This window comes from Cupressus sempervirens, chromosome 3, assembly GCF_028749045.1.
Source record: "Cupressus sempervirens isolate cs-2001-9-10 chromosome 3, ASM2874904v1, whole genome shotgun sequence".
Classification (NCBI taxonomy): Eukaryota; Viridiplantae; Streptophyta; class Pinopsida; order Cupressales; family Cupressaceae; genus Cupressus; species Cupressus sempervirens.
The window spans coordinates 335,009,392-335,036,916 of NC_143120.1; the positions used below are offsets into that span (position 1 = coordinate 335,009,392).

Sequence of the window (27,525 nt, forward strand, 5' to 3'; positions counted from 1 at the left end):
TTCTTAGTAATGGGAACTGTTTCTAGATACTAAAATAGGCACGTCAGTCCAACAGAACGCAAATGTAAGGGTTACAAACTAACATGTTCCATAGAGTCTTTTGAAATGGGGTGATTTTATCTAGCATAACAACATCTTATTATACTGGTTGATTCATTATTACAGCCTGTGGCGGTAGACGGTGGCGGTGGTGGTGTGTTTATCCATTTACCCAAACAGGACTACAGAGCCACAACAGTCGGCCACGAAAGCTTCCTCGTGTCCACATGACCCACTCCCCGCTGCTTCTTACCACCACGCAGCTCTGTGTCATGCTCTCTGCAGGAATTGACTACTCATCTTGGTTTCAGCTTAAATGAGTTGAAATTAAGTTCAGTCAATTCCCAAAACTTGCCTGAATGAACCGTTTGCCGGCCTGAACAGGACACTTCCCGGCAAAGGATCCCTAGAGAAATAGCCTATCGACTAATAATAATTTTATCGTTGTCATTATAGAATATTCAATATAATATCAATTTTTTATTTTTTTTGAATCAGTAAGAAGCCGAAGCTAAGATTAATTATTATGTATTTTGATTAATTATTATTGTTAATTTATTTAACTCGAATAGATTCAAACCCAGCACCTCCCAGATAAGAGGCTCACAATTTACCATTCTGTTGTAGGCTCTTGCCTACAAATATAATATCAATATTGTTAATTATGAAATTACACTATTTAATTGTTATTATATATTGATTTAACCATATTAAATATAATTGCAAAACAAAATTAAACATTCCAATTAAAACAATGGTATAAATATAATGCTTTTAATTTTGTTTACTAATTTGGAGCAACATCACTTAAGAACAACTTTTTTTATATTAAGTATGTTAATAGTAGTATCTCCAAATAGAACACGTTAATGGCAATATCTGCAAACAGGCAGAGTTGAATGTGGGCCATACCTGCAGCAGCACACACTAAGTCAATGCTTAATATGTGCTTTTTAAGCCCAGCCACTGAGTATGCTTCAATTCACACTCTGAGCAATTCAATACAGCAATTGAAGCAATTTTACTCGAAGATAGGCTAACAAGGTCAAATTTGTTCAAAATCAAGCAACCTGCGAAACTATAAAATCAAAAGGGTGTTAGGCTCACTTGGACAGTGCCCAAACAAAAGCTTCCTTATAGAAAACAATTCAATGCACAATTTACAAGGAGCAATCAAATCTCACAGACTTGACTCTGCAGAAGAAATAGCACACGGAACCACTGGCATTCATTTTGTGTGGATATTTCAATAAAATCTTATCAACGATCAATAAAAATGAATCTCAATAGATCTTGGAAAGTAAGCAAATGTACAACTACCTAATTCCAGGATGTAAATAGAAAATTAAAAGTTAATGAAAATCCCAAGATACAACATAAACTAAAAGGAAAATGACGATCAGAAATCATTTAAGAGTGAAAACATGAAAAAAAACACATTTCTTTGTTGAACTTTTGTGCATAAGTTTTGTCGAAGTTATGGTGATCGTTAATGGTAAATGGCTGATGAATGCTGGCTAAGAGTCAATTCTCACATCAAATAGGTCAAACGAAGAGCTACAGCAATCCAGCATATGCAGATTTGCCCCTCTCAAGCTTATGGATTCAAATATTGAGGAATATCATTCATGGTTAAAGATATATATATATATATATATATATACCCTCCAGAATATTATATACTTTAACAATTTAGCCCAATATGACAAGTTGTAATTTCTGTCATTGACTCATTTCTAATCCAAGTTGCCGGTTCGGAATTGAGTACAGATTGGGGTTCGAGATTTGGGTTTGAAACTCGTTCAATTTTCTTTTGGGTTGGGTTCGGATCTTATTGGTTCATCTGTACAAGAATGTATGCATGCATGTATGTATGTATGTACGTATGTATATGTGTACAAATATGCAGAAGCAAATAAGTTCATACACCATTATGCTAATTTTAAAGCAACATTGCAAAATGCACCACCATATCAATGTTTCAGTTCAAAAACAATAATGTCAACATTAATAATTCGCCATCACAACCAAATATCATCAAAAACCATCAAGCAAATCATCATCATTCTGCAGTTGCAAATTAGAAGCACAAAAAGTAATGCTATAGGCCCATTTAAGGCCAATGTTGTGATTGTGTCATATTGTAAGCTTCACATATTAATTGTCATACTCGATGATTCAGAGAAAGCAGCTTTGGATCCAGATTTAACCACAATAAATATCTCTTTTGATTTTGTTCAATCCATAGCTTTCTATACATCTTAGCCCATACAAATTATAGTGTATTACATACATTCCATAATAGATGTGTGAACTTCTATACATCGTGATTCTTCTCAAGTAGCATTTAATTCAAATTAAATATAATTAGTGATTTGAGTCTAATCATGTGCTTGAGTCCAATTTTGAGTCTAATTTGGCATTACAAGCTTTTTGAAAAAGTAAAGAAAAAGGTGTTTTTGGACCAAATTCTCCGAAATTATGTCCGGGTTCATATGCTAAAATCCAAAGTCGCTCAAATGTCATCTGAATTCTGTGAGGGTTCCTTTGAGAGAATTCCCAACAAAATTCGGTTTTTGTAGGCTGTAGCAGACTTTTGACAGAATCTGACAAGGACCAGACTTTTGAGAGAATTTAACTAGGAATTTCTACATCCAGGAGAGAATCTGGAAACTTAGTTTCTAATGAATGTGGGTAAAGGGTAGACATTTTATCCAGACTTAATCTTCTACTATGCCCATGAAACGGTTCTGCTACTTAGTGTGAGTGACAATGAAGGAGATTTCCATCTCCTCAACTTGTAGAGAACTTCAGCAATGAAAATGAAATGACCAATAAAGAACTATGACCAATACTGAAATACAATTTTCCCTATAATAAAGTTTTAGAGTTTATTAGTAATTTATTGTGTCATATTTACAACCTGCTCCAATTAAATTTTCAAGCTGTCATATATGATCCAAAAGTGCAAAAATGGCCATTACAGCCATCAAATACCAGAGCTGTACCTAAATTTTCAAGGTGTCGTATATGGTCCAGAAGTGATAAAACATTTATTATGGCAATCAAATTATTAGACAATGTTCACCAAAGTTTTTGAATGCATATTACAAATCTTGGAAAAATTCAAACATTCACATCCTTCCATTTTAAAATTTCCTAAATAAATTTATAATTTATCATAAATATTATAAATTAACATATATAAAATACTATATCCTCTAATAAATTTTTTGACTTTATTAATAATTTTTTGTGTCATTATCAAGCTGTCATAGACTCGTATACAGTTCAAAAGTGCAAAACGGTCATTATGGCTGTCAAATTCCAGATATGTAGCAATAAATTTTCAAGTTGTTATACACAGTCCAAAGTGCAAAAACGGCCATTATGGCCATCAAATTTAAGGCCTTTATGGCATAAGGAGAATCTTTTTAAAAGAAAAACAAGTGTATGTCAAGTGTTCCCTTGGTAAGCTATGCATTTTAGTTTGTTGCAGACATTTCCCCTTTTTGAAATGTCTATAAGTACTAGATCATAATTTGTAGCCAATTTTCACCAGCCACTCCCTTTTGAAATGTCCACGCGTACTAGATCATAATTTGTAGCCAGTTTTCACCAGCCACATCACCTTACCATTGCCCAAAAAGGAGTCCAAAGTAGGTTTGCCCTCTTCAGTTTTCTAATCTTTAATAACTAATAATTACACTAAATCACATATTTTGAGTGCCACAGCCACTCCCTTTTGAAATGTACATACGTACTAGATCATAATTTGTAGCCAATTTTCACTGGCTACATCAGAAATTAACAGTGTTACCCCGGCGCAGGGGTGCGGTGGTGCAGGGGGACGTTGGGACGAATTTCAGGTGTGGGAAAAAAAGAGCCTCAATTTGGGGACGGTGGGGGTGCAGTGGTGGGGGTGCAGAAGGGGGGGGGAGGGAGGGAGGTGAGGGGGAGGAGGTGGTTGCATAGTATATATATAATATATATGACTGAAAATGCTAATTATGAAATGATACTTCAATATATTATATAACATACCCAATATATTATATAACATACCAAGTATAGTTGAATAGAGAAAATTGAAATGCGATTCACAAACCATAAGTTCAAACTTGAAACTTGAAACTTCATAACCATTACCAATGGCCTTTTAACAAATTAACTTAGTTCAAGATGCAAGATTCAAAATTCATTGTTCAAATATGAATATCATATATGATATATCATAAAGATGCTCATGATGACAATGAGCCAAGTAGCATGAAACGGTGAAATGAAATAATGTATCGTAGCCATATCAAAGTGAGTACAATCAACAAAATGACAAAATATCAATAATGAGAATGGAATCATCCCAAGTGCTCTCTAAGCATGCATAAAAAAAAAATTAAAAAAGAAAAGAGAAAATTATTATTTTTAAAACTTTTTGGGCCATTCAGCCAGCCGCACCCCACGAGCACCCGGAACACCCCGCAAGCACCTTGGGAGCACCCCCGCACCCGAGCACCCGGGTGCTCGACCGGTGCAGCCGAGGTGCGGCAGCGCATTTTCGGCCAGCAGGGGTACTCAAGTGTGTACGCGCAGCGGGTGCTTCGGGTTTTTGTTACACTTGAAAGTAAGGGACCCTTTACCGTTGCCCAAGGAGGAGTCCAAAGCAGGCTTGTCCTCTTCAGTTTTCTAATCTTTAATAACTAATAATTACGCTAAATGACACATTTTGAGTGCCACTACAGACATCTGTGAAATGTACCATTTACACTAATTATTAATTATTTAAAAATTATAATACAATGAATATTTCCATTTTTTAATGATTATAATGACAAGGAGGAGATAGTTTATACAGCAAATCAAATTGTGATATTGCTACTAGGATTCAACTGTGTAGTTTCCAGTTTATACAGCAAATCAAATTGTGATATTACTACTAGGATTCAACTGTGCAGTTTCCTTAGTCAAACTCATTGACCCGTGTTTCATGAATAGTGGTTCACACGAACCCATCTCTCATGATGCAATGAGTGCTATCTGTTCAATTCATTCTCGTGAGAGATGGGTTCAGGTGAACCAATACTCGTGAAACATGGGTCAATAAGTTTGACTCAAAAACTACACAACTTCTAATTTTTAATTAATTAATAATTACAATAAATGGTACATTTTGGGCATTGCATAAGACAATGGTTCTCTGATAAGCTGTCTGCTACTCACTATGCATGACGTGAAATGGATACATCCCATGTTTAAACATGAAATTTTCCTCCATAGTGTACAAAATGATACACCGCCTCATCTCAACACACACACAAACAGAAGAAAACCCCAGTCCATTAACCGTAAAATGGGAAACACAAACAAGGCCTGGAGCCTTTTACATTCAGCCATAACTGAATACCTTCCTCCGGATGTCTTATCCTTCACCAACCTTTAGGTGGCCTTGTAAACTCTGGTAGCCTGTTTTGATCAACTCCCTTATGGCTGAAAATGAAAACATGGAAACACATCCACATGTTATAATATTATTAGGATTTGCATAAAGGGGGTCAAATTTAGAAAGCCCTCCGGATTTTGGATAGAATGAGGCACTATATCTTCCTCATATTGTTACATACAGCACACTTATTGATGGCATTTACAAAAGAGGTAGAGTAGATGAAGCTTTTGTTTTATTTGCTGGAATACAAAAGCTGCTTTTCTCTTAAAATTATTACAGACACTATCCTAATTAGTAATTACTGGTCTCTGGAAGGTGGGAAGGGTTGATGAGTTGAAGTGACATTATTTGAGTTATTGATGGACCATGCAAAGATGGCAGAAAGGGAAAGGCTTGGGATTCTTTCATATGTCCAAAAAGGGCATGCAAATATGGCAGCATGGAAAAAGCTTGGGATTCTTTTTGTAAAATGTCCAAAAATGGTTTCAGGTGGATTTGATTACTTACAATTCTTTGATATGTAGCCCATGTGAATCGCATGAGGTGGAAAAGGCATGAAAGTTGTTAAGAAATATGCTCAAGGAAAGGGAGCCCCACAAATGTTGTTACTACAACATTTTTATTGATCAGGTTAAAGGAAACATTTACACTTCTTTTTAAGATAATGGACAAATCCCTGATGTCATTACACATAATACATTGGTATGTTAATCCTGTGGAACAGGAGACCTAAACATGATAGGCCAAATATCTGAGGACATGACAGCAATGTTAAAACAGCTTAAGTGACATACACCGCATTCATCAAAGGACTGTGTAAGACAGGGACCTTTCCAGAGGACAATCGCTCATGAATGAAGATGCCAGAAGAAGGATTGGTTCCTAATGCAGTCATTTACAGCCATCTGATAATTGATTGATGCCCATTGCAAAATTGGTGAAATAAACAAGGCCTTGAAATATTTTTTAAACATGAAAGTGATTGGTAATCAGGACAGTTATAACCTATTATATATTGATTGATTATATTTCCAAGGAAAATAAAGTCGACAATGCTAAATGAGATGAGAGCAAAGGATGTATAATATATTACTTTACTTCAGCAAAAGACATGATAGTGAAAAAGCTTTCTGGCAATATATTAAATAAAGAAGTTAGGCTCCAAGTGATGTGACTGTCCAGTTTCTTAACTGGCTGCTTGAAGTTAGTCAAATGAAAATATTAAGAGACTTTGTAAATGATGATTCTTTTATTATTTCTAGGGCAGCATGGTTATTCTTGCTGAGTGCTGGTCATATTAGATTTGCTCTTGGTTATATTTTTTCCAAGCTCTAGAAATTAAAATTTGTGCATTCATTTCAATGTTACTTCATAATGTCCCTGTAGGACTAAAATGCAAAATGTTGGATAAAACCCTGCTGTATGTTACTTTGTTGCACTGGTGGGCATGTACTGACCAGATAGTGAGGTCAACTACCATGTATACATGAGGGGCCTGTCATACATTGACACTCTTGTGGCAGAAAAGTGCTGCTTTTAACGTCAATGTGCACCATTCACCATCAAATTGGGCTTTTGACATAGTAGTTTCCTTGCTTGGTATCAAAGCCGAAGTGTTGAGGTCAAGCCCTCTGGAGCATGGTGGTCATGTAAGATCCCTACAGGAAGAAAACCCAATTGTTGGCTAAACCTTGACAGACATTCCTATGTTATGCTTCCTAGCAAGGCAACTATTACACCAAATAGCATGTGTGGCGTGTGGCACCCCTCAACATTAGAAGTGGCATTTGTGTACCATCAAAGTGCCCATTGAAATGGAATGAAGTAGTTATTGATAGAATTTGCAACGCTGCTTACAATTCTTTGATATGTATCCTATGATAATTGCATGAGGTGGAAAGGTTCAAAAGTTGCTTTAAAATGTACCAAGGGAAGGGCGCCCCCAAATGTTGTCACCTACAACATTCTAATTGGTGGCTCATGTCAGATTAACAGCGAAAGGGAAGTATTTGCACTTCTTTCTAAGAAGGAAAAGCGGGGACATCTCCCTGATGTCATTACATATAGTACTTTTGTCTATTCAACATGTTACATGAACAAAATACATAAACATGGCAAGCAAGATGGCAACAGAAAATTTGAAACCCAATGAAGTGACGTATACCACAGTAAAATCAACGATCTGTATATGACAGGAGATCTTTCTGAAGCACATTCACTCATTAACAAGATGCTAGATGGAGGTTTGACTCCTAACAGTCATGTTAAGCTGTCTGATTGAACAAATGTCTGATTTGAACAAAATTTTATAGACGGTGCAACGCTACTTACAATTCTTTGATATATATCCTATAAGAATTGCATGAGGTGTAAAAGGCACAAAAATTGCTTAAATATGTGGTAAGGCTGTGACGCCCCAACTGTTGTTACCTACAACATTCTGATTAGTGTTTTATGTCAGATTAAAAGTGAAAAGGAAGCATTTACACTTCTTTTTTAATTGGAAAAAAGGTGGGGCATCTCCCTGATACAATTACATATTATACTTTGGTAGGTTCATCCAGTAGAACAAAAACATAAACATGGAATGCACGATGTCAAAGGGAATGGCCACAAGGAATCTGAAACCCAATGAATTTGAAATATGTGGCTATGCAGCCAAATAAACCACATAACATGTTAAAATAGTTTCAAAAAAAAACTGTCCCCCTTGGTGAGATATGTGTTTTAGTTTGTTATTTAGATGTTTCCACATACACAGACATATATGTATGCATATCAATCACCACATCATTTGGTGCAACATCAAGCTTAAGGTTTATATAAAATTTAAATTTACATACATGCATATATATGCATATGTGTAGAAATATAGATGTGTATGTGTCATATAGACACACACACACATATACGATACTAATGGCAACATGTCACAACTGTGACACTTGGACTTGGAATGGTGTGATAACTTAAATAAGCTCCATAATACCATTGGCAATCTGTCACACAGCTGAGGTATGACAGAAGCAGCACTTGAAATGGTGTAGAAACTTAAATAGCCTTCCTAAACCATTGGAAACCTATATAATCTTCCTAATACCATTGGCAATAGTCACAGCAGCAGCATTTAAACCTGGAAGATTGCTGATACCACTGGCAATCTACCTCAGCTGCAGCAGTTGAAATGCAAGCATGTAAAATCTTAAATAATTTATGTGCTGAAATGTTAGCTATAGGGTTGAAGTTAATACTCAAAAACTTGCAAAAACAGAAAAAGAAATTAAACAAATGTGTGCATACATGTGTACCATAACTGCATACTACCTACAACTAATTATGGCACAACTACAAAAACATTTATATTATAACTACAAACTATCCAGTGGGCAATAAATAAACCCGTGTGTATGATATATATGTGAATCTGTACATGTCTGTGCAGATTCTTTTTTTGCTAGTTTTAAATATTTATCATGAACCCTTAACCAGACATGGTAACAGAGGTTATTAATGAATGCACACACTTCCATATTTAGTTGTAGCAGTTGTCACAGATTACCAATGGTATCTGAAAGTTTAATTGTAAGTTTCTATGCTGCTGCAGATTTGAAACTCCAACTCTACACACAACATTATCCCTCATCAAAAGAAAATCGTTTATATCCTTATATTCTTTTTATTTGGAGCAAGGCAGGTGTCCTAATTTTAGATGTCCAACACACGTGCTAATTGATTTTTGGTGATAACTGATTGCAATTTGATAATGGAGCACAGCTCTAGTACTAGTGAATCCTTCCACTCATTTTGTTATGCTAATATTATCATTGTTGCCTGTATCATATCATGTTATCATGTTCCTATATGGATGGGTAATGGTTATGATATCTATGCAACGCATGCATGCATGATCGCAACCATAAGTTCCTATTATGATGTATGATGCACTTGAAATAAATTAAAAAGAATATTATTAATAAATAAAATAAAATAAAAATATGGCTAATTATAAAAAAAATTAACATTCAAAAAATTAAAGAAATTTAAAGAAATATTATTAACTTCAATGAAATGTTAATGACCTTCCAACTCATTTTCATTTATGCACACAGGAGGAAGAGAGGTAGTGAATGCCATGGGTCAAGACTAGTTTTCTCAGAAGAATTCAAGCAATCACTGCAAGGATCTGGCATATCTTGCCATACCCGGATGAGGGTATGTGAATAGTTTGCCCGTCTGCAATCTCTGCAAGGAGAGCAATCAAAAATTGGTGAGTAAAATACTAGGGTTATATGCATTCTATCCATTATATTCTCTCTATTCATGTTGTGCTTTGGAGAATATGTCACACAGCTTACTGTGCAAAATCAAGTTCCATGACCTCTTTTCCAGAATTGCAAATGGTTAACAGGTCACAATAAATATACCCTCTGTTTGGCAAAATGACATGCAGAATTACAGTTAAGCCACTCTAGTTTTAATTAAATCATCTAAAAAAAATCCTTCTATGGCATGTTGATTTCAGTATAGGTATATTTATTCTCTGACCTATAACCAGCCATTGGACATAAACCATTGACTGTGAACAAATGAATCTAGGGCAAAGTTCCATGCCCACTCAAGATGTTATTTTCCAACTCAAGTACTGGCATGCATCAAAACATATCATCACGAAGAAGATCTTTTGTCAAAGATTATGATTGGCAACCCTCTGTTTGGCAAAACGAGATGCAGAAATATGGTTGAGCCACTATTGTTTTAATTAAATCATCTAAAAGATATTGTTCCATGGCACGAAACCATTCAGGATATTGTGACCTGTGACCATTTATTTGGAATACACCATTGATTGTAAACAAATAATTCTAGGGCAGAGTGGATGTGGTTTTGACTCTTAGTATTCTCTAGAAAGTCTGGGCTCTAAGATGTAAGGAAAGGGTTTGTTGAGGGATTGTTAGAGGGGACAGCCACAGTCCACTAAATGTCATGTGTTAAAGAAGTTGATGTTTTCAGTAGGCATTGTGTAGCCTTGAGAGGGATAGAAGTCCTAGTTGACATTGTAAGGTGTTGAGATGCAAAGTGCTGCCATTGGAAGAAGACGAAGAGTATGTGATCAGTCAAGAAAAGAAAGCAATCAAAAAATTAGTGCATGAGTTCAGGGTCTGGTATGAATCAGTGGGTCATTATTCGCTTGGTTGAGATGGAGTCTAGTGTTTGTCATGAAATGTGAAGAAGGGGAGTTTTGTCTTGGGGGACAATGAATAGGTGTGTGTTAATACAGGACAAAGAAGGAGAAGGAAGAGAGTTGGTATGGTATGCCCTTGCTGTTTTATAAGTCACCTCTTCCAATGTCCTTTAAGACAATACTCCCCTTACATACCATCAACAGTTCATCTCTGATCACAATCTCTGTTGCATAAACTCTTGATCTTGACAATGACCCCAAAGGTCAGGCTTTATGCATTATGCCTCAACACTCTTAAAAACCCTCACACACTTCTCACCAACTTTGGTTACACTCGTAGCATTCCCATTGAACATATCAACACCTGATCCAAACACAAACCCCATCTTCTAGACTGATCACATACCTTCATGACTATCATACTATTCCCTATGACACCAATACTCCTTTTTGACACATCAATAACCCTCACTGTCAACTTCATACTCCTCTAACATAAATAATCACTTAATGGACTGCGACTGTCCCTTTAAACAACCCCTTCAACAGACCCATACTTTGGAACGTTCCTTATGCCATAGAACCTCAACTTCAACCACATATAGGACACTATTATCCTAGTTCTTTTAACACCCTGTATAACCCTTTGAAACCATCTACCGATCGTTTGCACAATCCTGATTTACTGTAATGTCATGATTATTTTTTCAATATACCATCACAGTTATCTGCAATGATTAAAAATTATCCATGAAAACGTTATTGACCATGATTGCCTCCCCACTCATGGTTTTAAAACCTCGAAAATACAGTCCTCCATTGCTGTCAAAAGTGTACTCAAACATGACAAAACTTAATTTGATTCATACTTTCTTCATGGCTTTGTAAAATTTCAAAAGCCTTTGTTCTAGGAAGCAAGTGATATGTAGGAAAGATATTTGATAATCTAACCTTGTAGCCAAGTCAAACATGGCTCCATGCAGACTTATGAGTCACTTAATATGAATTAATTTTTGAAAACTTTCTTTCAACAAGCGCTTAGATTCATTAGAAATTTTAACATATCATTAGAGATGTTTGACTATAGGATGCAACAATTTTCAAGAAATTTGCTAATATAAATTCCAATTTGTTCATCAGTTGGATAATTGCTACAGTACCATCTGAAGTTGTAAATTAACACTAGCTATAGCATTATTCTATAGCTAAAAATTAATACTAGGTTTAATAGAAATCTGAAGTAGTTTTAAAAGCTAATGTTCTTAACCACTACTTTGCTTAAAGGTATAAAGGGCGCTTGATTATGACATACCCTGCTAAAGAAAGTAGCAAGTTTCTAGAGAACATCATGAATGATCTTGATATGCTAGACATTAAAGGAGGAGAACCTACATACACTTCAAATTATCTCCCCCCAGTTGGTAAAGATGGCTGAGAAATTGATATCTGTAGGGAAGTCCTATGTGGATGGCACACATTGAGAGAAGGTGCGGAAAGAGAGAATGGATGAAATTGAGTCCATAAATAGGAATAACTCTTTGGAGAAAAACATGCGTCGGTGGAAAGAAATGATTGATGCTATTGAGAAGGGCTTGCAATGTTGTCTAAGAGGTAAGCTGAATGTGCAAGTTGTTACTGCAGGATCCTATTTATTATAGATGCAATACTATTCCCCATCATTGTGTTGGATCTAAATACAAAAGCTATCCAACATATGATTTTGCATGTCCATATGTAGATAGCATTATTCCCCATCATTGTGTTGGATCTAAATACAGAAGCTATCCAACATATGATGTTGCATGTCCATATGTAGATAGCATCGAGGGTGTGACACATGCACTCTGGTCAAGTGAATACCATGCTTGTAATGATCAATATTATAGGGTCTTAGAAGACATGGGTTAGCAGATAGTATATGTGTACGATTTTAGTCATTTGAATTTTGTTTATACTCTCCTGAGCAAGCAAACACGAGTGGTTTGTAAATTATGGAAAAGTGGAGGGTTAGGATGATCCTTGATTCCCTGTAGTGAAAGGAACATTGCAGAGAGGATTGACAGTAAAGGCTTTAAAGAAATTCATTCTGTCACAACTCAGTTCAAATGTTGGATTTTCTTTGGAATAAAATTGTTTCACTTAACATTCCTTGGTCTTTCATAGTGTTCCTTATAAGCTGTACTGAATAGAATTTTAAAGCTGAGTTTTCTTCAGCATTGTTGTTTTAGGAAGCATCAAAAACTCAGAAATCTTGATCTAATGGAGTGGGACAAACTTTGGGCACTCAATAAAAAAAAATCATTGATCCTGTGTGTCCAAGGCACTGCTCTTTTTGAGAATCATGTTCTTCTATGCTTAACAAATGGGCCTGAGGAACCTTTTGTTAGGATTCTGGCTAGGCATAAAAAGTATGAAGGTCCTGGATATATGTTGTTAAGTAGTATTTTGGTGCCGCAGACTCAGTGCTTGCATCTTCAATGTTTAATAGTAGATCTTCAAACGATGTTCACAAAAAACAGCCTTTTGACAAACTAGATGTCTTGATGTAACCTATATATACCCCAAAGGCAAAATAAAAACAAAATAGAGAGCATGAGGTTTGATATTCCCTTGTAACCAAGAATAAGAATATTACCTTTTAAAACTACTTCAGATTTCTATTAAACCTAGTATTAATTTGTTGCTTCGGAATAGTGCTAAACCTAGTGTTAATTTACAACTTCAGATGCACTGTGGCAGTTATCCAACTGATGAACAAATTGGAATTTAAACTAGTGAGCTTCTTGAAATTTGTTGCATCCTAGAGTCTTAATCTCTAATGGTATGTTAAAATCTCTAATGAGTCTAAACACTTGTTGAAAGAATATTTTCAAAAACTAATTCATGTTATGTCACACACAAGTCTGCATGGAACCATGTTTGCCTTGGCTACAAGGTTAGATTATTCAATAGCTTTCCTACAGATCACTTGCTTCCTAGAACAAAGGCTTTTGAAATTTCACAATGCCATGAATCATCAGTTGGACAATTGACACAGTACCATCTGAAGTTGTAAATTAACACTAGGTTTAACATTATTCTGAAGCAACAAATTAATACTAGGTTTAATAGAAACGTGAAGTAGTTTTAAAAGATAAAGTTCTTATTTTTGGCATCGGAAAACCAAGTACAAACTTTTTCCAATTCGGCATCTGGTAAATCGATGTCAAAAGAACCTTCCTCCTTTGCTTTTTCACTGCTTTCACTTCTGATACCATTAGGCTTACTTTCTTTCAGACTTACTGACTTTGTCTTACCAATTCCTCTTCTTCCAACATATTTATCAAGTGCTTCACTAAATACTGGATGCTCTGACAATATTGAATTGAACCATCTAACTAAATTTTGAATGCACTTTCTTTTGCATTTGGTTTCACGTTGATTGGATTTGCATTCAGGAAGAAAATGCAGGCCCTAACACATTAGATTGAAAAAAAATTATGATTGTGACTGTGCATTTCATTCTTTTTGACAATAACAGATCAAATAAGTGATTGCGTTTATTCGAATTGATTGAAGAAAGGATAAATAAAGCCTTGTACATCTTCTATATGGTTTGGAGTAAGAGTTTTCACCTTGGTTTTGGTTGTAAGGGCGCTGATTGCATGAAGACAGTGATATTGGGCAAAACAGGGACAGCAAGTGATGATCTCGCATTAAATACTTTCTCCCAAACACTGCCAATGGAAAATGGTGTGAGAGTAGATTTCAAGGATCCTAAGTGAACATTTTAAACCACAGGGTAAAGATTGAGTGTATCTATTTTGATCTTGTTCAATGATCTCTGTCTTAATCGTCTAGTTATATTTAAGTCATTCCCAGTTTTGGGAAAAGGGTCATAACTTAGATTCCACCATTGGATTTTCATATAAATTGGATATAATGTGCATAACTAGGCCATCTACAAACTGACCGGAGAGATTGATCAAAAAAATAGTCTAGCAAAAGTTATTAATGACTATTTGTTACAGTTTAGTATGACCGGCAAATCATCAATCTTGTGAAGAATTTATTTGTATGGATGTGATCAGTAAATGGATATGTTATAATGGTGATGTAAAGGGTATTAAACTATTCTTGAAACAAAGACACTCAATATTGGAGATTTCAGGGCCCCAAGGACCAAAATAATTGCTCCTAGGCTTTTGATCATGTAACCGCCAAAACCTTTTATAATTCTGCAGCTCATCAACACTGGCAGTCGGAAGGAATTATATACAATGACTCACAAATTGGGACACCAAGGGGAATAAATGTCTGACGTTCAAAGATTGTGAGAAGAGGCCATATGAGTGGAATCCAACAAGGACATTGTTGAATGTGTCATTCACCTAGGTTATTGATTCATCATCCATGCACTAATACTCGATCTTGCAACCCTCATCCTCACTTATGCACCACCTCAGCTTATTGAAGAAGATGTTGGTTGGATCTCTCAAATTCTAGCAAAGATCTTCTTCAATATGCAGAGGTGGGACAAAAGTAAGAGGAAGCTTGTGAGACTGAGTACTAGCACTAGATATGATTCAATAACTGTGGTCAATGACACCTTCAACAATGTTCTTATCGGATTTCACTCATACCTCTCCTCGGAATCTTAGAAATTCTGACACTTATCTCCCTTGTTGTCCCAATGTGTTAGTTGTTGTATTAAATTCCTTCAAACCTCAGTGTTGATGAGCTGCAAAATTATAAAGGTTTTGGTGATACTCAAAGCAACTATTTTGGTCCCTAAGGCCCTAAAATCTCCATGCAACATGTCGTCGAAATTCCAACAATACCCACAAATAATCTCCAACGAGAATGTTTGAACCTGCGACGAAGAAGTGTGTCGCGGTTTCAACATTTTCGTTGAACATTGTTACAGATTGTTGTCGATATTCCAACATTGTGAAATGTCAAGTTTTGGCCCACAAGTTTCGACAAAGTGGTTATCAGACTTTCGACTACAATATCATTGGATAAAAGACACTGAAATGTTTGTCGAAGCCTTTGACAAAAATTGGGTGATAAAAAGATAAGCATTACATCGCGCCATCGACAGTTTATCGTCTGAATTCCAACAAACATTTGTCAAAAAATGTTCCATAATGTAAAAGTGCCAAGAGATTTTTTTAGCAATGATATGGCAAATTTCGTAAACAATCAATTCAACATTCATCAAAGTTCTTGCAAATAAAAAGGACATGCAAATAAAAAGGACATTGAGCCTCCTTGGTCCAGAAGTGGTGAAAGGACAACCAACCTTCATGCTCTTATCAAGTATGTTGCCTAGAGATGAAATGGATGACCAATCTTCCATGCCAATAGGCCAAGACGTGGAATGGACAACCTACCATCCATGCTTGTGGGCTTGATCAAGGATGTTTGCCAACATCCAAGGTGGACTAGGGGATGGAATGGTGACCCAAATTCCATGCTATTAGAGTACAGAAGGCTAATACAAAAATTAAATGCATTGTCTATGTTTTCTATGACTATTGTAACCAGCAATATTTATATTGGAAGTTTTCATAAATGACCATAGCAATACTTAAAATTGTATCCTTCACAATGTCCAAGCAACATTGCCAAAAACTAGTAGGGTTTAATGGCAACCTAGTAGCTATTCTAATAGCATAAGACTTATTTCAAATGGCATATCAAATAAATGAATGCATGCATATAAATGCACATACAAATGTGTACATGCATATATGTATGTGTATATGTTTGTGCATTAACATACATATACATTGCAAACACATGCATGTACAGAAAGCCACCACACTGTCAAAAAATAGATGTAAACACCAGAGTAGTCAGGAACTCCTTTGTCGCTGCTCAAGCACTCATATTCCCATTTCCGATTTGGATATGTATAAGATATTGTCAAGACTCGCATCCAATATTATACCCATGTGTGCCCTAAAAGCCTTGAATTTCCAATTGTGCCAAATACTATGCGATTGAAATTTTAATGTAAATCTTCCTAAAATAAATTTATAAAAAAAATCATTCATACAATTTTTTTTGAAAAGGTATAAACAAACCGCACCAAATGAGAAAAACGAGGAAATGTTTTTCTATTTTAGTCCCAATCTTGGGGGGCTAATTTCTAATGCAACTCCACTATTTTGCATATTGTGAAGAGTCACATTAAATTATAATTATTTACGTAGCACTGATTTACATGCAATTTTTTTAAAATGGTATAAACAAAACTCACACCAAATGAGAAAGACAAAGGAAATGCTTTCTATTTCAGTGTATTTGGGACTAATTTCCAACACAACTCTAATATTTTGCTATTGCAAAGAGTTGAAGTAAATTATAACACTAATGTAGCATTTATATTCAAGAGATTTGTGAAAAAGCAATAGGTCTAAACAAAACCCACTCCAAATGAGAAAGACAAAGTAAATGATTTTCTATTTCAGTAACCCATTTTGGGGGGCTAGTTTCCACTAGTTTGCATACTGTAAAGTGTTAAACTAACTTATAAATATTTATGTAGCATGTATATCTCTATATTGCTTTTTAAGTAGTGAAAATATCCTCTATTTGGTTAGAAGATTGTGTTAAATATATGTGAATGTATTTTTTATTAATGTTGTATACAACCATATCTATATTGGGAGTCTTTAAAAATGGCAGTATCCATATTTTTATCTGTATCCATATTTGTGTATATGCAACTTTTATATATATATATATAAACACACATGCACGCATACACATACAAACATGTATACATTAACAACAAATACACGTATATAGACATACACGTACACATGTATGTGTGTATGTGTATGTGTACAACTGATGTTCATAGAATTTGGTAAGAACTACAGCTCACATGATAGAGAAGGTGGCATAAAACTTGTCATGGTATATACCCCAATTTGAATGACAGTATATTTAAACGTTCAGCATCCTAATTGACTGTAATATTAAAGAAGGAAAGAGAAATGATGGCACGTGCAGGAAGAACCTTTTCAAAAATTTACAGAAGACATGTATTGGGTATTTCATTTAGCATCATTGATGCCTCACCTACTTCTCTCTATTCCCCTTTCTTTAACCTGTGTACATAATTCAAAATATGGCATTCCTTATTATTAAGAGGGCAACATCAAATGAATTACTATTATAAAAAAAATTTGCTTCAAGCAGGGTCGACCATCAAATTTAAGCATGTTTGCAGTATAATTCGCCAGAAGCAGTGCACATTTGCTATCAAAAACATCGTCAATGTACTCTACCCTCTACATAGTGCACTCTAAGCTCCCTTAATTGAATCTACACTTTTCACTTTTGTAAATTTATGCAACAGAACGCCTTTGGATAAACATGTGTTTGTTTTGTGTGCAGAATCGACTATTCTTTTATTGTTATTTGGGTCGTCAGCTAACAATTCTGTTATTTCAATGGCCAACAGATTTTGGGTAGGATACTGTTATTTTCTTATTTGAACTCATTACGTAATATTTTTCACTCTTGCAATACTGAGAGTTGGATAACGTTATTTTTTGGTTGACCTTTATCCCAAGCTTTACATTTGAATTTTTATTTCCACTTTTGAACTGTACACAAGCTGGAAACTCAATCGACGTATAAACTAACTGGCTAAATTATTATAAAATCATAAATACTGACACTTAAATTTATTAATAATCAGTCAATTTGTTACAAGCAATATGCCAATATACTATTTTATTGAATTATATAAATATGTTATTTTATAATATACATAGTGATCTAGTTATCCATGACTGACTAAAGCTTAGCACATCTACCAACTCTAAAATTCTTATATTCTAGATAGATAGATCGCATATAAGTTTTTGTGTCTGTGCTTCAATTTTTAGAATTTAAATTCGAATTTTTGAAAGTAAAGAACCATCCAACACAATAAAAAAGACAAATATGCTAAATATTCTACAATCATAATCTGAAATTTCCAAAAAATATCTTAATAAGGCATTTCACATTTCATCCTCAAAAACTAAGCTAAAGAAACCAAAAATTTAAAAATTAGCAATCATTACCATATTATAATTAGGAAAGTTTAATTCATTTAATGAAACTCTTAAACGAAGGATAAAGAACCCATGATTATAGAATTTTGAGACTAACTTTTTTTGTGAGCTTGAAGCGTAAATGAAGTTGCAGTGTTATTGTTGGCTGATGTGAAACAGAAGCATAAAGAAGACAATCTAAACATGTTAACAGCTGCAAATAAAAAGCACCAACATTTCAAAGAATGCAATTCAGAGCCCATGAACCTCCTTTAAATCCATGCAAGAGAAACACCAATTGTATGATATTCAATTATGTAAGAGGAAAGAATTGCCTATCCTGGACCCTAATATTGGGTGATTGTATATTTTCCAAAAAAAAGATACTTCTAAACTGATTTAAATGTAAGGGAGGGCATGCCCTCTCAAAGACCTTTGTTAAGTCACAAATGCGAATGAATTTGCATGAAATCAGAACATAAATGTCCCCGACTACACTGGAGATTTTCTTCCCTGTTCTTTTCCCTCTAGTGCCTGCACCTTGAACGGGAACAATTTGTAATATATTTTGAATATAATATATAGGCTCTTTGCCTTTTACCGATATATATATATATATATATATATATATATATATATATATATATATATATATGTTTCTATTTTGATTTTTTTTTGATAGGTAATGGGCTGAAGCCTAGATTATTTGTTATTTATTTAATATTATTAGTTATTCAATTTAATTATTATTACTTGTCAAGCTCAAGTAGACTCAAACTCAAGACATCCCGGATGAGATTCTCACAATTTATTGTTGTGTTATAAGCTCTTGCTTGTTTCTATTTTGATTATTATATTTTAATATTGATTTAAAATAGACTATATGAATTTTAGGAACTTGCTTTGCTGATTTACGATACTAGTTTTCAATATACATATTTTTATATTATTTAGTATATATATTAATTTAGAATCCCTTTAGAATAAATCATATGAAGTTATCAACTTAGAAAATTGCTTAATTATTTGGACATATTTGTATGGATTACTAATTTATTATTTTTATTACAAATAAAAGTTTCTATATAGTTTATCTTGTATTATTATTTTACAATCTTTTACAAATAAAAGATATAAATTTAGAAACTTCTTAAGCTAATTTTTAATATTTATTTTGTTTATTATATATTTCTATTAATTTATATATTAACATACTTAACCATCAATATTTTTCTTAAAACGAGGCAAGAATTCAAGTCCACTCTAGCTTAACACATAACTATAATTAATTTCAACAAAAAATAATAATTAATCTAGGCTTCGGCCCATCACAATCTAAAACAAATCTTAAAATGTTAAATAAAAGGCATTAAAATGGCCAAACCATCAAAAAAAATTCATACAACAAGTGAGGGGACCATCAAGTTCCAAGTTTGTTTCTCGTGTCAAGAATACAAGATAATGCATCCCCTAAACCCAATCATGCAACCTCTATGCCCAATCCCCCATCCTCGTCCCCTTGTTCATTTATAAAATGAGATAAGAGGAAATTGGTTGAAACTCGATTTGCAGAACAATGCGAAACATCCTGAATGGGAGACAAGAGGCCAGCCATTGGAAACCTTTATACACTTCTATTTTAATTATTATATATTAATATTTATTTATTTATTTTAAATTAGATTATATGAATTTTTGAAACTTGCTTTGCTGATTTACAATATTACTATTCAACATACATATTTTTATATTATTCATTAAATATTTATATTAATTTAAAATCCTTTTTTACAAAATCATATTAAGTTATCAACTTCGAAAAATGCTCAATTGCTTTTGATAATTTTACATCGATTACTAATTTATGATTATTTTTCTAATTTTTATAATTTTTATTACAAATTAATTTTTCTATATAATTTATTGTAAATTATTATTAATTTGAGGCAAGCGCCTGCAACACAATAGTTATTGTGAGTCTCTCATCTCGAAGGTGTCAAGTTCAAGTCTACTTAAGCTCTACACAATAATAATTAATCTAAACAAATAATAATAAATAATAAATAATCTTCAAATAATAATAAATGATAAATAATCTTTAGGCAAGAGCCTACAACACAACAGTAAATTGTGAGCCTCTTATCTAGGAAGGATTTTTTTTACTAGTAAAAGGTTTTAATATTTATTTTGTTTATTATATATTTCTATTAATTTATATATTAACATACTTGACCATCAATATTTTTCTTAAGACGAGGCAAGAATTCGAGTCCACTCTAGCTTAACACATAATTATAATTAATTTTAACAAAAAATAATAATTAATCTACACTTCAGCCCATCACAATCTAAAACAAATCTTAAAATGTAAAATAAAAAGCATTAAAATGGCCAAACCATCAAAAAAAAATTCATACAACAAGCAAGGGGACCATCAAATTCAAAGTTTGTTTTTTGTGTCAAGAATACAAGATGATGCATCCCCTAAACCCAATCATGCAACCTCTATGCTCAATCCCCCGTCCTTGTCCACTTGTTCATTTATAGAAATGAGATAAGGGGAAATTGGTTGAAACTCGATTTGCAGAACAATGTGAAACATCTTGAATGGGAGACAAGAGGCCAGCCATCGAAAACCTTTATACGCTTCTATTTTAATTATTATATATTAATATTTATTTATTTATTTTAAATTAGATTATATGAATTTTCGAAACTTGCTTTGCTGATTTACAATATTACTATTCAACATACATAATTTTATATTATTCATTAAATATTTATATTAATTTAAAATCCTTTTTTTTTAAATCATATTAAGTTATCAACTTCGAAAAATGCTCAATTGTTTTTGATAATTTTGCATAGATTACTAATTTATGATTATTTTTCTAATTTTTATAATTTTATTACAAATAAAAGTTTCTATATAATTTATTGTAAATTATTATTAATTTGAGGCAAGCACCTGCAACACAACAGTTATTGTGAGTCTCTCATCTCGGAGGTGTCAAGTTCGAGTCTACTTGAGCTTTACATAATAATAATTAATCTAAACAAATAATAATAAATAATAAATAATCTTCAAGCAAGAGCCTACAACACAACAGTAAATTGTGAGCCTCTTATCTAGGAAGGATTTTTTTACTAGTAAAAGGTTTTAATATTTATTTTGTTTATTATATATTTATATTAATTTATATATTAACATACTTAACCATCAATATTTTTCTTAAAATGAGGCAAGAATTTGAGTCCACTCTAGCTTGACACATAATTATAATTAATTTTAACAAAAAAATAATAATTAATCTACGCTTCGGCCCATCACAATCTAAAACAAATCTTAAAATGTAAAATAAAAGGCATTAAAATGGCCAAACCATCAAAAAAAAAATTCATACAACAAGTGAGTGGACCATCAAATTCCAAGTTTGTTTTTCGTGTCAAGAATACAAGATGATGCATCCTCTAAACCCAATCATGCAACCTCTATGCTCAATCCCCCGTCCTTGTCCCCTTGTTCATTTATAGAAATAAGATAAGTGGAAATTGGCTGAAACTCGATTTGCAGAACAATGCGAAACATCCTGAATGGGAGACAAGAGGCCAGCCATCGAAAACCTTTATACGCTTCTATTTTAATTATTATATATTAATTTTTATTTATTTATTTTAAATTAGATTATATGAATTTTTGAAACTTGCTTTGCTGATTTACAATATTACTATTCAACATACATATTTTTATATTATTCATTAAATATTTATATTAATTTAAAATCCTTTTTAAAAAAATCATATTAAGTTATCAACTTCGAAAAATGCTCAATTGTTTTTGATAATTTTACATAGATTACTAATTTATGATTATTTTTCTAATTTTTATAATTTTTATTACAAATAAAAGTTTCTATATAATTTATTGTAAATTATTATTAATTTGAGGCAAGCACTTGCAACACAACAGTTTTTGTGAGTCTCTCATCTCGGAGGTGTCAAGTTCGAGTCTACTTGAGCTTTACAAATAATAATTAATCTAAACAAATAATAATAAATAATAAATAATCTTCAAATAATAATAAATAATAAATAATCTTCAGGCAAGAGCCTACAACACAACAGTAAATTGTGAGCCTCTTACCTAGGAAGGATTTTTTACTGGTAAAAGGTTTTAATATTTATTTTGTTTATTATATATTTATATTAATTTATATATTAACATACTTAACCATCAATATTTTTCTTAAAACGAGGCAGGAATTCAAGTTCACTCTAGCTTAACACATAATTATAATTAATTTCAACAAAAAAAATAATTAATCTACGCTTCGGCCCATCACAATCTAAAACAAATCTTAAAATGTAAAATAAAAGGCATTAAAATGGCCAAACCATCAAAAAAAATTCATGCAACAAGTGAGGGGACCATCAAATTCCAAGTTTGTTTTTCGCGTCAAGAATAGAAGATGATGCATCCTCTAAACCCAATCATGCAACCTCTATGCCCAATCCCCTGTCCTTGTCCCCTTGTTCATTTATAGAAATGAGATAAGGGGAAATTGGTTGAAACTCGATTTGCAAAACAATGCGAACATCCTGAATGGGAGACAAGAAGCCAGCCATCGGAAACCTTTATACGCTTCTATTTTAATTATTATATATTAATATTTATTTATTTATTTTAAATTATATTATATGACTTTTTGAAACTTGCTTTGCCGATTTACAATATTACTATTCAACATACATATTTTTATATTATTCATTAAATATTTATATTAATTTAAAATCCTTTTTTTTAAAATCATATTAAGATATTAACTTCGAAAAATGCTCAATTGTTTTTGATAATTTTACATAGATTACTAATTTATGATTATTTTTATAATTTTTATTACAAATAAAAGTTTCTATATAATTTATTGTAAATTATTATTAATTTGAGGCAAGTGCCTACAACACAACAGTTATTGTGAGTCTCTCATCTCGAAGGTGTCAAGCTCGAGTCTACTTGAGCTTTACACAATAATAATTAATCTAAACAAATAATAATAAATAATAAATAATCTTTAGGCAAGAACCTACAACACAACAATAAATTGTGAGCCTCTTATCTAGGAAGGATTTTTTACTAGTAAAAGGTTGAGACCTTAAAAAAGTTATCAGAAAAAAAGAAAAAAAAGTTACAAAAGTTCTCCATTATTAAAATGGCCAAACCATTATTAAAAATACATATGATAGGTAGGGGTAGGGGTGGCCATCACATTCAAGGTTCACTTTTCGTATCAAGAATGCTTCTGAACATCAAATGAGGGGAAATTGGCTCGAGCTTACTAAGCAAAACAATGTGAAAAATCCCAAATTGGGGACACAAGAGGATGATCCATCTAGCCAGCCATCAAAAACCTCAATTTTTACCAAGGGGGACTAAGTTTTTTTAATACCCCCAAATGGAGAGGTGAAGGGAGACGTCCGACCATCAGAAACCTAAACAAATTCAAGGAGGCTTTTTATTTCATAGGAGGCAAAGCAAGTCGTCTATCCGGCCATCAAAAACCTAAATTTTACCAAGGAGGGACTTAGTGTTCCTGTCCATTTAAGGACTCCCCAAGTTGGAAGTGTTTCCTGCCGTTTTGGAACAATCAAGGGATGCTTCACCATTCCCAAGATGAAAGTGTTCCCTTTCAATTGGGGACAGTTGTTGTCCCCTTTGTGTCAAAAGCATCTATCCAGCCATCAAAAAAAAAATCTTATCAAAGAAAGTTGGATGAAAAAAACTAAGAAAACCAAGGCCCTCCTTGGTAAAATTTAGATTTCTAATAGCTAGATAGATGACTCATAGGATTTATGGTTCTGATGGCTGGGTAGATGCTAGCGTATGCGCTTTGAGACAACAGAAAACATCCCCCACAACTGGGGACAGCAGCCGCCCCCATCTAAAAGGGAACATTTCAACCTCGGGAGACAGGAACACTTCCAACTTGGGAAACATTAAAACTTTAAAGAACTTATCATTAGAAGTTGCACATATAAAATGCACTGGACCAAGTTTAACAATCTGTAAACACTCTATATTGGGTTGAATTTTCTGACCAAGATTTGTGAATATCAAATATGGATCACACTAAACTTCTCTATCAGACTCTGAACATTATACCCATTAAGAGATGTTTTTCAGAAAGCAATCATTCAGGGATGCTACATTATTGGCCAAATAAAAAACAAGTCAGTGTAATGCAGTTTTTCTTAAGAAACAAAGTAGATACAAATCCAAGTAGACTTTGACATTAACTAATGGTTCTAAGCTGGCATAAGCTGAATCTATGTTTCATGCAGCATCGGAAGTGTTAAGAGTTGCATGCTTATTTTGTGTCTCAGACCGGACAATCTCCGATTTCACCATAAATAAATGTTGTCATTATAAGTTATATATAACATATTGATATATTTTGAAAAATTCATGTATATTTCTGTCATGCAATAACATGTGTTTTACAGTCTAAACCAAAAAATGATAAATTTAAAATATGATCTAATGTTACTGCGTCAATTTTCCATCGAATGGAATAACTTTAATGGTATCAGAAAATGCATTTACAGAAGAATTTATTTGAAGATTTTATAAGAAGCATTTAACTGAAAGTGAAAATAGCCACTGAGAACCATATATAAAACAATGTGGCCTACTTGCTCCAGGGATAGGACTGATGAATAAACGAGGAGGTGAGTTGTGAATGAGGATGCAGGCAAGACATGGGAAAGCTACAAGTGCCTAAATTTATCAAGGCATTTTCATTTAAATTATAACTAAAGTTTAGATGTCGATATCCACTAACTAAAGAAACATAACTTATTCAGCCATAAATGTGCCTCGCTTATTTTGAAATGATGTGCATATATAGAACGCAATCCTAACTATAGTCATGAAAAGTATTGAGAATATCAATAATGAAAGGTGCATGGCATTTTCAAGAAGAGAAGAGAAGAAAATCAAAGACTTTTAACGACAAAGAATGAATGACAAAGTGGATGGATTTGTCTAGACACGGACAAGTTTCATAGCCTAAGCAAGGATTCGTTAAAATCCTTACCTGCCACTCGGGTGCGTTGTGCCAGCAAAGCCCTTTCAGTGTTTCTGCCCCTTGCGGCAACACCATAACGCTAACGACACCAAAAAAAACGCAGACCGCAATATGGGGTTCTATAAAGAAAGGGGAAAAGAGTTTGAAATAAACATCATCCACAAACTTAATTTTTATTTTCAGGTAAAATTTAGAAAATTGAAATTTAAAAAATTAAGAAATCCTCAAGAGGGGTTTCTTGAAAATTGGTTGAAAAGCTACGAAATGAAAGGGTGTTTTTTTTTCAAAATGTAAAATTCCTCCAACGCCACTCTTAAATGCTGTGGACGTCGATAAGCCATCGCGTACATGAAATTAAAATTTGCTTGCTAGAACAAGGTAGATTAATTTGTTTAGATACCAACATGCTTCATAGCCTAAGCGAAAATTCGTTAAAATCATCACCTGCCGCTCGGAATCGTTTTGCCAGAAAAGCCATTCCAGAGTTTATGCTCTTCCCAGCAACACCATAACGCTAACATTACCCAAAAGAAATGCAGACCTCTATGTGGGGTTCCGTGGAGGAGCGAAAAATATGCTGACAAGAAAATTATATACAAATTTTCTTGTTATTTTCAGGGAAAACAATTGAAAATTAAAATTAGAAAAGAAGTACTGAAAGAGTGGGGTTTTCAGAAAATTGGTCGGAGACAAAGGATCAATCAAAATGCAAACAGAATTTGGGCAGCTTTAAACATGAAATTAAAAAATTCGTGCTAGTTGGAAGTTTGACTACTCACCTTCCCATTACCAGTCTCGTCCGGAAAGAAGGCAGCTTGAAAAATATCGATGATATGATATGATATGATAGATTTTAATGACGTTTACGAGACTAAAGTAGTCTATGGAACCCATGCAATCACCCTCCCGAGTCAAGAGCCCAACTAGTCAGTTGCAAAGTTTTGGTTAACTTGTCTCTTCTTTTCTGAATTTTGATAATCAAATCCACTATTCTCTTCACTTGATCTTCCTCGAATAAATAGTTGAAGTCCTTGTTCTGCAAAATTTTTGTATAACCAGATCTGATGTCGTTGTAAGCCAAGCATTCCTTGACAAAGTGTTGCTCTGTCTCAACTGTTCTCGTATTGCAGAATAAACATGTTCTGTCTGCCCACTCTTCCTTTGTAACTTGCCATCTACCAGTTTCACATCACAGTTGATGTGAACTAGTTCTAATTTGTGTCATCAACATTTTTGCTTTCCAATTAATAGGTGCCCTTATATAGGCCTTTTCATCATGACTAGAAGTGGGATTAAATTCTTTAATGTAATAAGATTTTTTCTGCCCTATGTGCCTTGTCCACAGAATATTGCGAAATTTTTCATTGACAAACTTCTTTATTTCTTTAATGTTATCCAGGCAAGTTTGGATGTTGATATCCCATTTTTGCATCCATTTGTCATTTTGTTTCATCCATGTGCTTTTCCGCCTCACAAGTTTTTCCTCTATTACCAACTTGGGCCAACGATGTGTTTCCAAACCTTGGGTTTTCTTTAAATAGCTTAGCATTCGGATCAATGCGACGGCTTCTAATGGAAAGGAACCCACCTCCGTCAAAAGGATTTCATACGGAACTGTGGTCTTGACTTTAAGATTGTGTCATGTCCCCTTTTCAAATAATTAAAAATAATAATCTTTGCTAAGGCAGGCAGGCCCAAAAAGGTGAAGTTTCAGCAAAGGGGGATAATCTTTGGAAG

General features: G+C 33.6%; 1 long non-coding RNA gene across 10 annotated transcripts in view; it reads right to left on the reverse strand.

Moving 5' to 3' along the window:
* Nucleotides 1–26,686, reverse strand: part of LOC149566348 (uncharacterized) — a 39,961-nt gene extending 13,275 nt beyond the window's left edge. For 2 of the 10 annotated variants that reach the window (XR_016362167.1, XR_016362163.1), the window contains exons 1-2: nt 26,233–26,505; nt 952–1,117 (exon numbers count right to left, since the gene is read on the reverse strand). This is a non-coding gene — a long non-coding RNA (uncharacterized LOC149566348). Of the gene's footprint in view, nt 1–83; nt 1,118–14,278; nt 14,438–25,797; nt 25,908–26,232; nt 26,513–26,567 lie in introns of those variants that run through there. The other 8 variants (XR_016362161.1, XR_016362162.1, XR_016362169.1 and 5 more) reach the window with 8 other exon arrangements.
* Between the last annotated feature and the right edge of the window lie 839 nt (nt 26,687–27,525).